At 37.5% G+C, this 12,733-nt stretch overlaps 1 long non-coding RNA gene across 1 annotated transcript in view; it reads right to left on the reverse strand.

Annotated features, from left to right (window-relative positions):
- Nucleotides 1–345: 345 nt before the first annotated feature.
- The window catches only part of LOC137496941 (uncharacterized), a 179,830-nt gene continuing 167,442 nt past the window's right edge, over nt 346–12,733 (reverse strand). The window contains exon 2 of the long non-coding RNA XR_011017535.1: nt 346–2,884. This is a non-coding gene — a long non-coding RNA (uncharacterized lncRNA). The remainder of the gene's footprint in view (nt 2,885–12,733) is intronic.

Below are 12,733 nucleotides of genomic sequence, written 5' to 3' on the forward strand. Positions count from 1 at the left end.
GGCAGTGTTAGAGTGGATGGAAGGGCTGGACATCCTGATATGAAATTGTTTTCTTGTTATTGTAATATATTCAATTGTATGTATGTAGATTTTAAGCCATACAATATAATTATAATAATATACACAAATTAACATAACTGTCCTTCCAGACTAAGAAAAAATGCTTATCTTAAACAATGAAATGTAAGCACTTCATTTTATTCGGTAGAAAGAAGTAGTATTTGGATACGGGACATGCAGGCGTCCAATCATCCGACACTGCAGACCAAGTTAAGTGGAAAGCAAGATGGAGGAAGGGGGACCCTGCAGCCTGACAAGGAATGATGGCAATGAAGAAGAGGAATATTTAAATTTTATTTTCTAACACTCTTTATTACACTTAAAGTCATTTCTTTTATTATAGTGATTTGTAATAAAATCTTAAATAGAAAAAAAAAAAGATTTTGGCATTAAAATTAGTTAAGTCATGTTTAAATCTGAGGCAGCAGGAAACAACAATGGTGTATTTTGTAGGCTGACAAAATTAACAAAATAACTATTTTTGACATCTTATGTGTGTTTTGGATTTCAGTAATAATGTCCAAACTTCCACAATCTTAATTATGGGCTTAATGAAGATACCATATTTCATAATGCAGCACTTCCTTTCTAAATTTTTTAGAGTTTCTTGAGTACTATTAAGAGAACCATTTACTGTACACAGCTTTTAAAGCAATATATGTGAATTTTTGGTTTTGTATTTGTCACAATGATATTTTTGTATCATTTACATTATTCTTTTTTAAAAGTTAAGGTTTAAAAGGAAACCTATACATACTATCTACATTATCTTTTAAGGTGAAATTTCAAAAGGAAAACTACATATAGTATCAAGTAGCAGTTGTAGAAATAATTTCATTATAATTATAAACAGCCAAAAATTGAAAAAGGACACTGAACAGGCTGTATACACCAAAAGGCACAAATGGAATACATCAGGGCAAGTAAACAGACATGGTATAGTAGTTCAAAATTACACTACAGAAAGGTAACAAAAATACTAGCATTGCAGAGTTTAAGGGGTTTATATGTCAATACTGAAACAGTATGAGTGTAATTTTATTTTTAGTGGACTAGGCAGAAGCAAATTCATCAAACAGGCAATTTGTGGAAAGTCTGGGGTGAGATGTTGGGGCAGTGATCAGGGATTTCTACAACAGCAAAGTGAAGATGTACAGACACAGAGACCACACTTAAACCACTTCATGAGATCGCAGCAGATGAAAGTGGATTATAACTGCTAATCACACCAACCTACATTTGACATGGGTTGCAACAAAAAAATCATTACAAATCATCCACTGGATGTGTGTACTGCTGACATTGTGATGTCTGTTCCTATTCACCCTGACACACTGCAGAATGCACCTACAGAGGGATTGATAATGCGATAATTGGAGACAGCTACAGTGATCAGTGGTTTTCAATAACTAAAGCTTAGTCTGCCTGAGCACGAGTGTAAGTCTTGGTAGGCCCAATATGGACCTAAAGAGATATACCTGGTACTATAGTTCTTACTGAGGCACACAATCACAGAAACCTACTGTTTCAGCACTTTTGTCTTCCTTAAGTAACACAATGTCTGTGGCCTGCTCAATCTCTAGACCTCTGCCCGATTGAATATAATGTGTGAAACTACATCAAACAGCCTGTAAGCAACAAAACTCTCTCAGTTAGCTGCAATACTTGGATATACAGATCCTAAAGTTTGTCTTAGGGCAAATGCAATGATAACACATTCATACTGAAATGAACTGGACAGTTCCTTTACTGAAATCTTTTCCTCAAATTTCAACTCTTAGTTAATTTTTCCTCCTGGTACTTATTTTTCAGTTTATGCTGATGTTGTTGTTATTGTTTGAGTCATCAGTCTATAGACTGGTTGTATGCAGCACTCCATGCCACCCTATCCTGTGCTAACCTTTTCATTTCTATGTAACTGCTGCATCCTACATCTGCTTCTCATATTCATACCTTGGTCTACGCCTACCGTTCTTAACCCCCTACACTTCCTTCAAAAACCAACTGCACAAGTCCTAGGTGTCTTAAGATGTGTCCTATCATTCTCTCTTCTTCTCGTCCAATTTAGCCACAACGATCTCCTCTCACCAATTCGATTCAGTATCTCTTCATTTGTGATTTAATCTATCCATCTCACCTTCAGCATTCTTCTGTAACACCATATTTCAAAAGCTTCTATTCTCTTTCATTCTGAGCGAGTTATCGTCCATGTTTTACTTCCATACATTGCCACGCTCCAAATTAAAGTCTTCAAAAACATTTTTCTAATTCCTATATCAGTATTCAAAGTGAGCAAATTTCTTTTCTTAAGAAAGGCCTTCCTTGCTTGTGCTAGCCTGCATTTCATGTCCTCCTTACTTCTGCCATTGTTAGTTATTTTACTACCCAAGTAACAATATTTAACTACTTCCTTTAAGAGTTCATTTCCTTCTAATATTTCCTGCATCTTTGTACGACTGCACTCCATTACTTTTGTTTTGGACTTATTTATTTTCATCTTGTACTCCTCACCCAAGACTTCGTCCATACCATTTAGCAACTTCCCCAGATCTTCGGTAGTCTCAGATAAAATAACAATATAATTGGCAAATCTCAGGGTTTTGATTTCCTCTCCTTGGATTGTGAATCCCTTTCCAAATTCTTCTTTGATTTCCTTTACTGCCTGTTCTATATAAACACTGAAAAGGAGAGGAGACAAACTGCAGCCTTGCCTCACCCCTTTCTGGATTGCTGATTCTTTCTCATAGCCCTCGATTCTTATCACCGCAGACTGATTTTTATACAGATTGTAGATAATTCTTTCTCGATACCTGATCCCGATCACCTCCAGAATAAGAAGATGTACAATATTATAGGGAAGGATCCACCTTTCAATACTCCGTAGTAGTCCAATGAACATTATCAAATGCCTTTTCTAGATCTATGAATGCCATGTATGTGAGCTTGCCCTTCTTAATTCAATCCTCTAAGATCAGATGTAAAGTCAGGATTGCTTCAAGTGTTCCTACATTTCTTCTGAAGCCAAATTGATCTTCTCCCAACTAGTTTCAACTTGTCTTTCCATTCTTCTGTAAAAAATATGTGCCAGAATTTTGCAGGCGTGAGATAATAAACTAATGGTGCGGTAGTTTTCACACTTGTCAACACTCGCTTTCCTGGGAATAGGTATAACAACATTCTGCCGAAAATCGGATGGCACTTCTCCTGTCTCATATATCTTGCACACTAAATGGAATAACCACGTCATGCTGGTTTCTCCTAAAGCAGTCAGTAATTCAGAGGGAATGTCATCAATTCCAGGTGTTTTGCTTCTATATAGGTCTCTCAAAGCTCTGTCGAATTCTGACCTCAATATTGGGTCACCCATTTCATCAGCATCAACAGCCTCTTCTTGTTCCAGAACCATATCACGTACGTCCTTACCTTGATACAACTGTTAGATATGTTCCTGCCATCTTTCTGCCTTGTCTTCTTTCCCTAGAAGTGGTTTTCCATCTGAGCTTTTAATATTCATACACCTAGTTTTCCTTTATAAAAAGGTTTCCTCGATTTCCCTGTATGCAGCATCTACCTTTCCTAGGACCATACAACTATCAACATCCTTGCACTTCTCCTTCAGCCATTCTTCCTTAGCTGCCCTGCACTTCCTATCCACTTCATTCTTTAATTGCCTGTCTTCTTTTCTGCCCTCTTCATTTTTTGCATTCTTGTATTTTCGTTGTTCATCGATCAGGTCTAGTATCTCTTTCCTTTCTTCCTAACATCTCCTCAGCAGCCCTACTGACCTCATTCTTCATGACTGTCCTTCTTCTACTGTGTTTACTTCAGCCTATCCATTTAGTCCTTGTGCAACATGTTCCTTGAAACAATCCTCCACTTTCTTTCAACTTGTCTAGTTCCCATCTCACTGGATTCCTTCCCTTCATCAATACCTTCAACTTCAGATGGCATTTTATGACCAACAAGTTGTGATCAGAGGCCACATGTCAATAGCAGTGTTCATGTAGTAGTACACTGCTGATTTTAGGAAGAAAAAGATACTAAAATGATACTGCGTAAAGATTAGACATAGTTTCATTACAATATTGATTGTACAGATGGTATGTGATCTTTTGCAGCAATAAACTCAACAGTTATTTGATCATTCTTAAGGATGATGAAAGTCAAGTAGGCTATATACGAGTATTAACACATTTGTTTCTTTTTACTTCTTTCTGCACTTGCCTGTGCAGAAAATGTTCCTGCTATAGCTGCTGCTACAACAACAGTGTTAGTTTGGTTAATATCCAACATGAATTTACTTAGTATATCCCTCTGGTGACTTATTCACTGATATGAAAAATAACTCCATTAAATGCATTACAAAAGATACCATGAATGGTGACTGGAACTTGGTGCATTATGGTAAGCACCATAGCACAAGTGTGACGGTAAATGGAAACAAGGCATTAACTGAGCATCTTTCAATGAGTGACCTTGACCAAAAATTTTGGGCTGCATGGTATAACATGAAAATGTACTGTTCGAGCATAATAATGACCAATTTCAGTAGATTGTAAGGTTAGCTATGATTGAATTTGGAAGTTATCACTACAATTTTTTAAATCATTAATTGATATCAACTTTATACCCTCACAATTTTAAGAAAACTTCTCTTGCATTTTTTGGATGATTGAATCTTTTATAAACGTTTCTTGTGCAAATTTTAATCATATTTCATTGTTACTTTGCTCATAGGTTCATGAACCACATCACTATTATTTGCATTTGGCTTGTAGGTGACTTAAAATCTTTAACTGATCACTTGGCAAATCAAAACATACCTAATATGTAACTGACACCAACATCCACAGCAACTTCTCTTTTCTGTACACTATGCAGAGGAATACCTAATGGGCCCATAGGGCCTGCCATGCGGGGATGCCCATGGGTTTGGGTGAGGGGGGGTGTCCACAAAGCCATTTTATAGTACAGTATACCTGAATACATAATTTCATTAATATCTGAAACAAACTAGCGAGTGCGTTCTGTGCCATATTACATTATTATAAATTATACATTTCATTTTTGCTCCGTACTGAAGTGCAGTTATAAGAAATAAGTCTACAGTCGATATATTTCAATACAATATATAAAGGAAATAATATTACATCAGTCTTGGGACTAGTTTCAGCCACTTAGTGGCCATCTTCAGCCAAATAAAAATTAAACAGATCTTGTGATAACTAAAACATATGTATACAAGACAAAGACAATGTTGCAGACATGTGTTTTAGTTATCACAAGATCTGTTTAATTTATCCACTGGACTTAGGGTGCTGTAGGCTAATAACTTGCATACCTGAATTAAACTCATTACAGAAACCAGATGAAATTTATGTCGGTTGTATTTTCTGCATCGACTTTTGCAATGAAATACAGGACACGAATCAGATTCTGAAATGTGAAAACTATGTATGAAGTAATGGCAGAAATGAAAATGTATAAACTGGAGATACTTGGGTTGAGTGAAACAAGATGGACAGGCTACGGAGAGGTGAGGACAGAAGAGGGTGGTGTCTTCATTTAGTCTGGAAGAGAAGAAAATGATCAGCATTCAAGTGGAGTGGGTGTCTTACTCGCAAAGCAAAAAACAGCATAATGGAATGGACCCCTGTATCACACAGGATAATTACTGTACGAATAAGAACCAAAGTTAGACCTGTGACCATAGTACAGTGCTATGCAACAACAGAGGTAGCAGAAGAGGAAGAGAAGGAGGAGTTTTATGATAGGCTGACATGAACACTGGCAGGGATAAAGAAGGACACTGTGGTATTGATGGGAGATCTAAATGCAAAAATTGGTAGTGAAAATGAAGGAAGAGAAATCATCATGGGTAGACACGGAATTGGAGAAGAAAACAATAATGAAGTAATTTTGGATTGGTTATAGGTGAATCATTGTTTCCACATAAGAACTGCCACAAGATCTTGTGGGTGTCACCTGATCTCCGGACAGAAAACCAAATTGATCACTTGGCAAAAAGTAAAAGATGGAGACATTTGCTCCTGGATGTGAGGAATAAACATGGAGCAGATGCAGGGAGCAACCATCACCTTATGATCAGTAAAACAGGCAGCAGTATGAATGAAATGTTTCAACTCCAGGAAATTTGGGAAACTTGAGGTGCAAAATGAATTTAAGATACATTTCAAGGACAGGTTTGAAGCCCTCGCCGAACAACCAGATGAAGAGGTAAATACTAAATGGAACACAGTCAAGGAACCCTTTCATGACACATGTGAAGAGATAGTGGACTACAGAGTACCAGGGAGGAAAGAATAGATATCGGATGACACATGGGAATCAATCCAAAAGCGAAGAGAGTGCAAGGCACTTGTCAACTCCAGCAGAACAAGAAACCAGAAAGCAGTAGCAATGGAAAAATACAGGGAGGCCAACAAGGAGGTTAAGAAGAGTGTGAGGAGAGAGAAACAAGTGTTTACAGACCAACTGGCAACACAAGCAGAAGCAGCAGCATGAGTCTGCAACAGCAAAGAAGTATATGCCATTACGAGAAAGCTTTCTAGGAGGAACTTTTTCAGGGGAGAAATTAGTCAGAGATGAAAATGGAGTAGCCTTGACATCTGAGACACAACAATTGAAAGGCTGAGTGCAACAGTGGTCTAACCCTCCCCAATGTCGAAATTGAATTAATTGTGCCATCTGTTATTATTAGCTTTGAAAACATTGTAGACTCGATATATACTGAATAAAGTAGTTTTTTGTGTGTTGGCAGCTATGTTAATTTTTTTGCCCTTGAAAGAAAGCAATGAATATTTAGTGCAACTGTAGCCACTTCTGCCTATCACAACTGGTATATGAGGAAACAAAAAAAATGGCTGATGGTGTTAGTGTTGTCTGTGATGTAAGTGATAGTTCTGACGAAAATTCAATGGAAAAGGACAGTACAAGAAGTCGAAAGAGGATAAGAAACAAAGAAATGTGGGCTAGAAATATGAGGAAGAAAAAAAGAAACACTGGAGAACAATATGTCGGTCGTACAGGAAAGGCAGCTGCCAAGAGACAACAAGGTCCACCATGCAACTGTGTAAATAAGTCCTATGAAGGGATCAGTGAGAACGACAGAAAGGGAATTTTTGAAAGGTTTTGGAGACTAAGAGATTTTGCTCTATAAAATGCATTTATAAGTGGTAATGTAAAAGTGAGTAATGTAAACAAACAATATGGTGAAGATAAAGTAACAGCAGACGTCAATTATCTCGAGAATATTTTGCTTGTGTTCAGGGTTGTGATGGGAAAATTTGGAAAGAAGCCTTCATTTCGTTACTGGGAATAAGTAATGGTAGACTGAGTCGTCGTGTTTCCACAAGACAAGTGGAAAGAACTCCCAAACATGATGGTAGGGGGAAACACAACAGTAGGCCTAATAAAACTACTGAAAACCAACAAAAATATGTTCAGTAACATATTGAGTCCATTTCTAAACGTGCAACTCATTATTCAGTGAAAGTGATTCCTTACAGAAGATATCTTCCAGAGGGGTTAAATGTATCTAGACTTTATTTGTTATAAGTTAAATGGATGAAAACTGAACATAAGAACGAACCTGTTGTGAATGAGTATATGTGTAGACATATTTTCAATACCTAATTTAACCTTTCTTTCCAAAAGCCTGCATCTGACACTTGTAAAACTTGTGATGTGTTAAATGCTAAGCTAGAGTGTGCAGATGAGGAGGAAGGTAGAATGACATTAAAAGCAGATTTAGAACTGCACCAAAGAAAGGTTACACAAGCCAATGAAAATCTTAAGGATGACATTAAAAAGTCGAAAGAAGTCAATGATATGAAGGTTACTGCATTACATTTGATATGCAACAAGCACTACCAACCCCTCATCTTCACACTAATGAAGTATTTTATAAGCGTCAGTTATGGACATATAACTTTTGTATACATTACTGCACAAGTTTATATGTATGTGTGGCCTGAAAATTATGCAGGAAGGGGTGCAGGTGAGATAATTACTTGTTTGAATTTTGTGATGAACGCCTGCAGGGTATTAAAACATTAGTTGCATATTCAGACAACTGCTTTGGTCAGAACAAGAACATTACCGTTGTTGCATTCTGTCTACATATTATTCACAAACTTTTGGTTGAATCTGTGGAGCATAAATATCTTGTCTCTGGCCACAGCTATTTACCCTGCGACAGAGACTTCGCTTTTATTGAAAAGAGAAAAAAAGGTACATAATTATGTATTTACTCCTTCAGAATGGGTCAGTGTAATCTCGCAATCAAGCCTTAAACTCCATTCAAGGTAAAAGAAATGAAGCAGTACGACTTCGTTTCAGCACAACCACTAGTGGATAAAATGTGTAATAGAAAGTTACCTAAAGAAGATAAAGCTGCAGTTAATTTTAGTAAAATTTCATGTTTGAAATTTACTAAGGACCACCCATGGAAATACTTTTATAAACATTCACAGTCACAACTAGAGGGTTACAGTTCAGTAAATGTTACTAAGGGGAAAATACGTAGAGAGAAACACACTTTTGATCTTGCTACCATTATGCTCCCTGTAAAGCACAAAATTCCAAGGCCAATCAAAGCCAGTAAACTGAAAGATATTAACCCATTCACTGCCAAACCCGTATATATACGTTATTGAACGCCGTGCCTCGTCCGCCAAACCCGTATATATACACGTTTTGGTGCAGTGTGTACTTCACCGGTCTTACAAATGTATGTGATATAGTGTCATGCTTTGAGATTCCGTGGAAATGCTCAAGGAAGTTCTGTACGGCAGATATACCACTCCATTCTGCGTGTTTTGAAAGCGATCTGGTGTTATTTCAGCTTTGTTGGAGTGGAACATCTTGCCCGCTTATGTGTAGCCATCATGGCATCTTGAAGTATACATTACCGAGCTCGACAGCGGCAGTCGCTTAAGTGCGGCCAGTGTCTAGTATTCGGGAGACAGTAGGTTCGAACCCCACTGTTGGCAGCCCTGAAGATGGTTTTTCGTGGTTTCCCATTTCCACACCAGGCAAATGCTAGGGCTGTACCTTAATTAAGGCCACGGTCGCTTCCTTCCCGGTCCCAGCCCTTTCCTGTCCCATCGTCGCCGTAAGACCTATCTGTGACGGTGCGACGTAAAGTCAATAGCTAGAAGTATACATTAATCTCTTGTTGACGAAGAAATTGAAGGTTTCCTCATGAAAGTGATTCTGGAGTGCTATATTAAGATAATGAAGATGGAGAATATCTAAGTGGCAATACTGAACTACAAGAAAGAGCGAGACAAAGTAGTAATGATGAATCTCATGCGGAATTGTCACCCCTTCCTCGGATACATTATTTTCCCCCAAATATAAATGATTTTGATAATACCAGTTCTTGGATCAACATTTTATATTATATTTCAGTAATAGTATCACTGAGTGGAGTAGCCACGCGTATTAACATGCTACGTCTTTGGAGCCAAGCTCTGCACTCGTTCCCTTTTGCACTCTCAAGCAAATGCCGGGACAGTTCCTATTCATAAACCACAGCCGATTCGTTCCACTTCCTTACCCAGTTTCATTCACCATAATTAATTTCATATTCATTATCTTCTCAACTGAGATTTGCATCGGGAACGGCATCCGGCCATAAAAATAGGGTGTAAAATATAATTTCACTTCATCCCCGACCCCGTATTGGGCTGCGGGACTAAGGGGACGATTTGCATTCCATTAATTGTATCAGTAAACATGTATGTGTGAAAGTGCTTCTTCCTTAAAAAAGCCCGGCCCAGAGGGCTCGCCTGGTCATCAAAACTCAGCAGTGAACAGGTTAAAGAGCTGCTAAAATATGTGCCACCCATACATCATGCTTTCTTTAATGGTCTTACTTCTGATGCTGATCAGGAAGGACATGATCATGAAGGTGATGGCGTTGATATATTTGATTATGTTTAAGTATTCACAATGTTTTATTTTTGAAACCTATTTCTCAAATATTCTGAGATGACCATGAAGATGATGGATTTGATATATCTGATTATGTATAATCACAATGTTTTCTTTATGTAAATCTTATTTGTCAAATAGTCTGACATAGTCATGAAGGTGGTGGCATTGATATACTTGATTATGTTTAAGTATTCACAATGTTTTCTTTTTTGAAACCTTTCTTAAAATATTCTGAGACCATGAAGATGATGGCTTTGATATATCAGATTCTGATTATGTATAATCACAGTGTTTTCTTTTTTTAAATCTTATTTTTCAAAATAATAAATAGTCTGACCTGGTTATGTTTCAAAAAAAAACTAAATTCCATTTCTAAAATTTCCTTTTACCTGTTATGATACTTTGAAGTACCAGTAATACAAGAATAGTTAATATAAGTACTTTTCTGAAATATATTTTTAATGTTATGTTCTGACGTAGAAAGTGTTTATCTGACATCCAGTGTTAATAGTTCAGTGCAACAGTGGTCTAACCCATACTGAAAATGAAAACCTACAACCTGTTTTCCAGTCTTTGACCGGGTCAGGGATGTTATGAATGAACCGTATATAGGCTATTTAGTACGATGGGGTCGCCACTCCCAAAGTGATATACTAATGAGTGATACATGCTATGAAACCAGAATGGAGAGTGTTCCTGGAATGAAAGATGACGGAAAACCGGAGTACCCGGAGAAAAACCTGTCCCGCCTCCGCTTTGTCCAGCACAAATCTCACATGGAAGGGTGACCTCTCAGATTGCAATAACTGGAGGGGAATAACGTGCTCTCATATGGGGAAAAAGTGATGTCAAGAGTCATACTGAACATAATAAGCATAGCCGTTGACAAGAGACTATGTCAAGAAAAGGCAGGTTTCAGAGAAGGTCAGTCTATTTTGGATCACATTAACACACTAAGGCTAATCAGTGAACAATTTGCTGAGTATCAGACATCTCTGTACGTACTTTTCATTGATTCTGAAAAGGCTTTTGATTCTGTCAACTGGAGGAAAATGTGGAAAGGCTATGGAAAAGTTCGGAATTCCACAAAAGATAGCCCGTCTTACACAGGCAATGTATGATGGATATACTTGTCAAGTAGAACATAAAAGAAAGCTGTCTGAACCTTTTGCTGTAAAATCTGGAGTAAGACAAGGATATCTCGCGTCGCCAATCTTGTGTACCATGACACTGGATTGTATGCTGACAGAGGCAACAAACAGAAAGCGTGGCATTCAATGGGGATTAAATAACCGATTGGAAGAACTGGATTATGCAGATGATCTCTGTCTTCTTGCAGAATGTTTTCGAGACATGGAAATCAAACTGAATACTTAAAAATAGAAGCTACAGAATAGGCTTAAAGATTAATAACAAAAAGACTAAGGAAATGCGCATAAACCATCATACCAATTCTAGTTTGACTCTAAATGGGATGGATATAGAAAGGGTAAAGGAATTTTGCTACTTAGGAAGCATGGTAAGCCAGGATGGAGGTGCTTTTAGAGATGTGGTGAGTCGTATAAATAAAGCCAAAAGATCTTTTGCACAGTTACGACCAATATGGAGCTCCCCTCACATTCGTATAAAAACGAAGCTAAGGATATTCAACTCGAATGTTAAATCTGTGTTACTGTGTGGAGGTGAGACCTGGAAAGTGACCAAAGACATTACCACAAGGTTACAAACTTTTATAAGTGGGTGTTTGAGGTATATTATGAGAATATGGTGGCCAAAGACCATCTCAAACAAAGACCTTTGCGAGGCCACAACTCAAAGTCCCATGCAGGAACAGATAATGAGAAGAAAATGGAGACAAACTGGGCACACCCTGAGAAGACCACAAGAAAGTATCACAAGGCAGGTATTGAGCTGGAATCCCCAAGGTAGTCGCAGGCAAGGCAGATGGAGGATTACATGGAAGAGAACCATAGACAGAAAGATTGCTGGAGTTAACAAGACATGGAGGGAGGTGAAAGCATCGGCAGCAGATAGAACAAGCTGGAGAAATTTTGTCAAGGCCCTATGTTCCACCTGGAATTAAAGGAAATAAGGGATAAAGTGCAAAATGAACTAATTTCACTATTTTCAAAGACTGTTTACAAAATTAAAAAGCTCCATTTTTCTATTTTATAGGATACGACCCAGGACATACGTAAGGTTGATTTTCAAGTGTCATGCTTAGATATGTAGAATTTGATACTGGGAGGTCATTAATTATTCATGAATCTTTTATTGGGTTTCATGAAATGGAAGACCAAACAGGGAAGTCTTTTGAAAATAAAATTTTGAACATATTGGAAAACAATCAGCTGGATCTAAATAAATGTCATGGTCAGGGATATGATGGCATAGTTAAATGAGTGGCCAATATCAAGACAGTAAGCGCAAATTAAGGAGAAAGAGAGACAAGTGTTTATGTGCATTGCACGGCTTACAACTTCAATTTAGTTTTAAATGATTCTGTTAGTGGCATCTCAGACATCAGACCTTTATACATCTGCACAGGAAATGTATGTATTTTTCAGCTAAAGTTTACTACACTGGCAAAAACTGAAGAGTGCACTTAATAATGAAACAGTTAAACGACCACTAAAAAACTTTGTCCTACTAGTTGGTCTTAGCAGTATGACGGTTCATTCGCATTGAAAAATGGTTTTGTGCAAGTGAT

Source organism: Anabrus simplex, chromosome 1, assembly GCF_040414725.1.
Source record: "Anabrus simplex isolate iqAnaSimp1 chromosome 1, ASM4041472v1, whole genome shotgun sequence".
Lineage (NCBI taxonomy): Eukaryota > Metazoa > Arthropoda > Insecta > Orthoptera > Tettigoniidae > Anabrus > Anabrus simplex.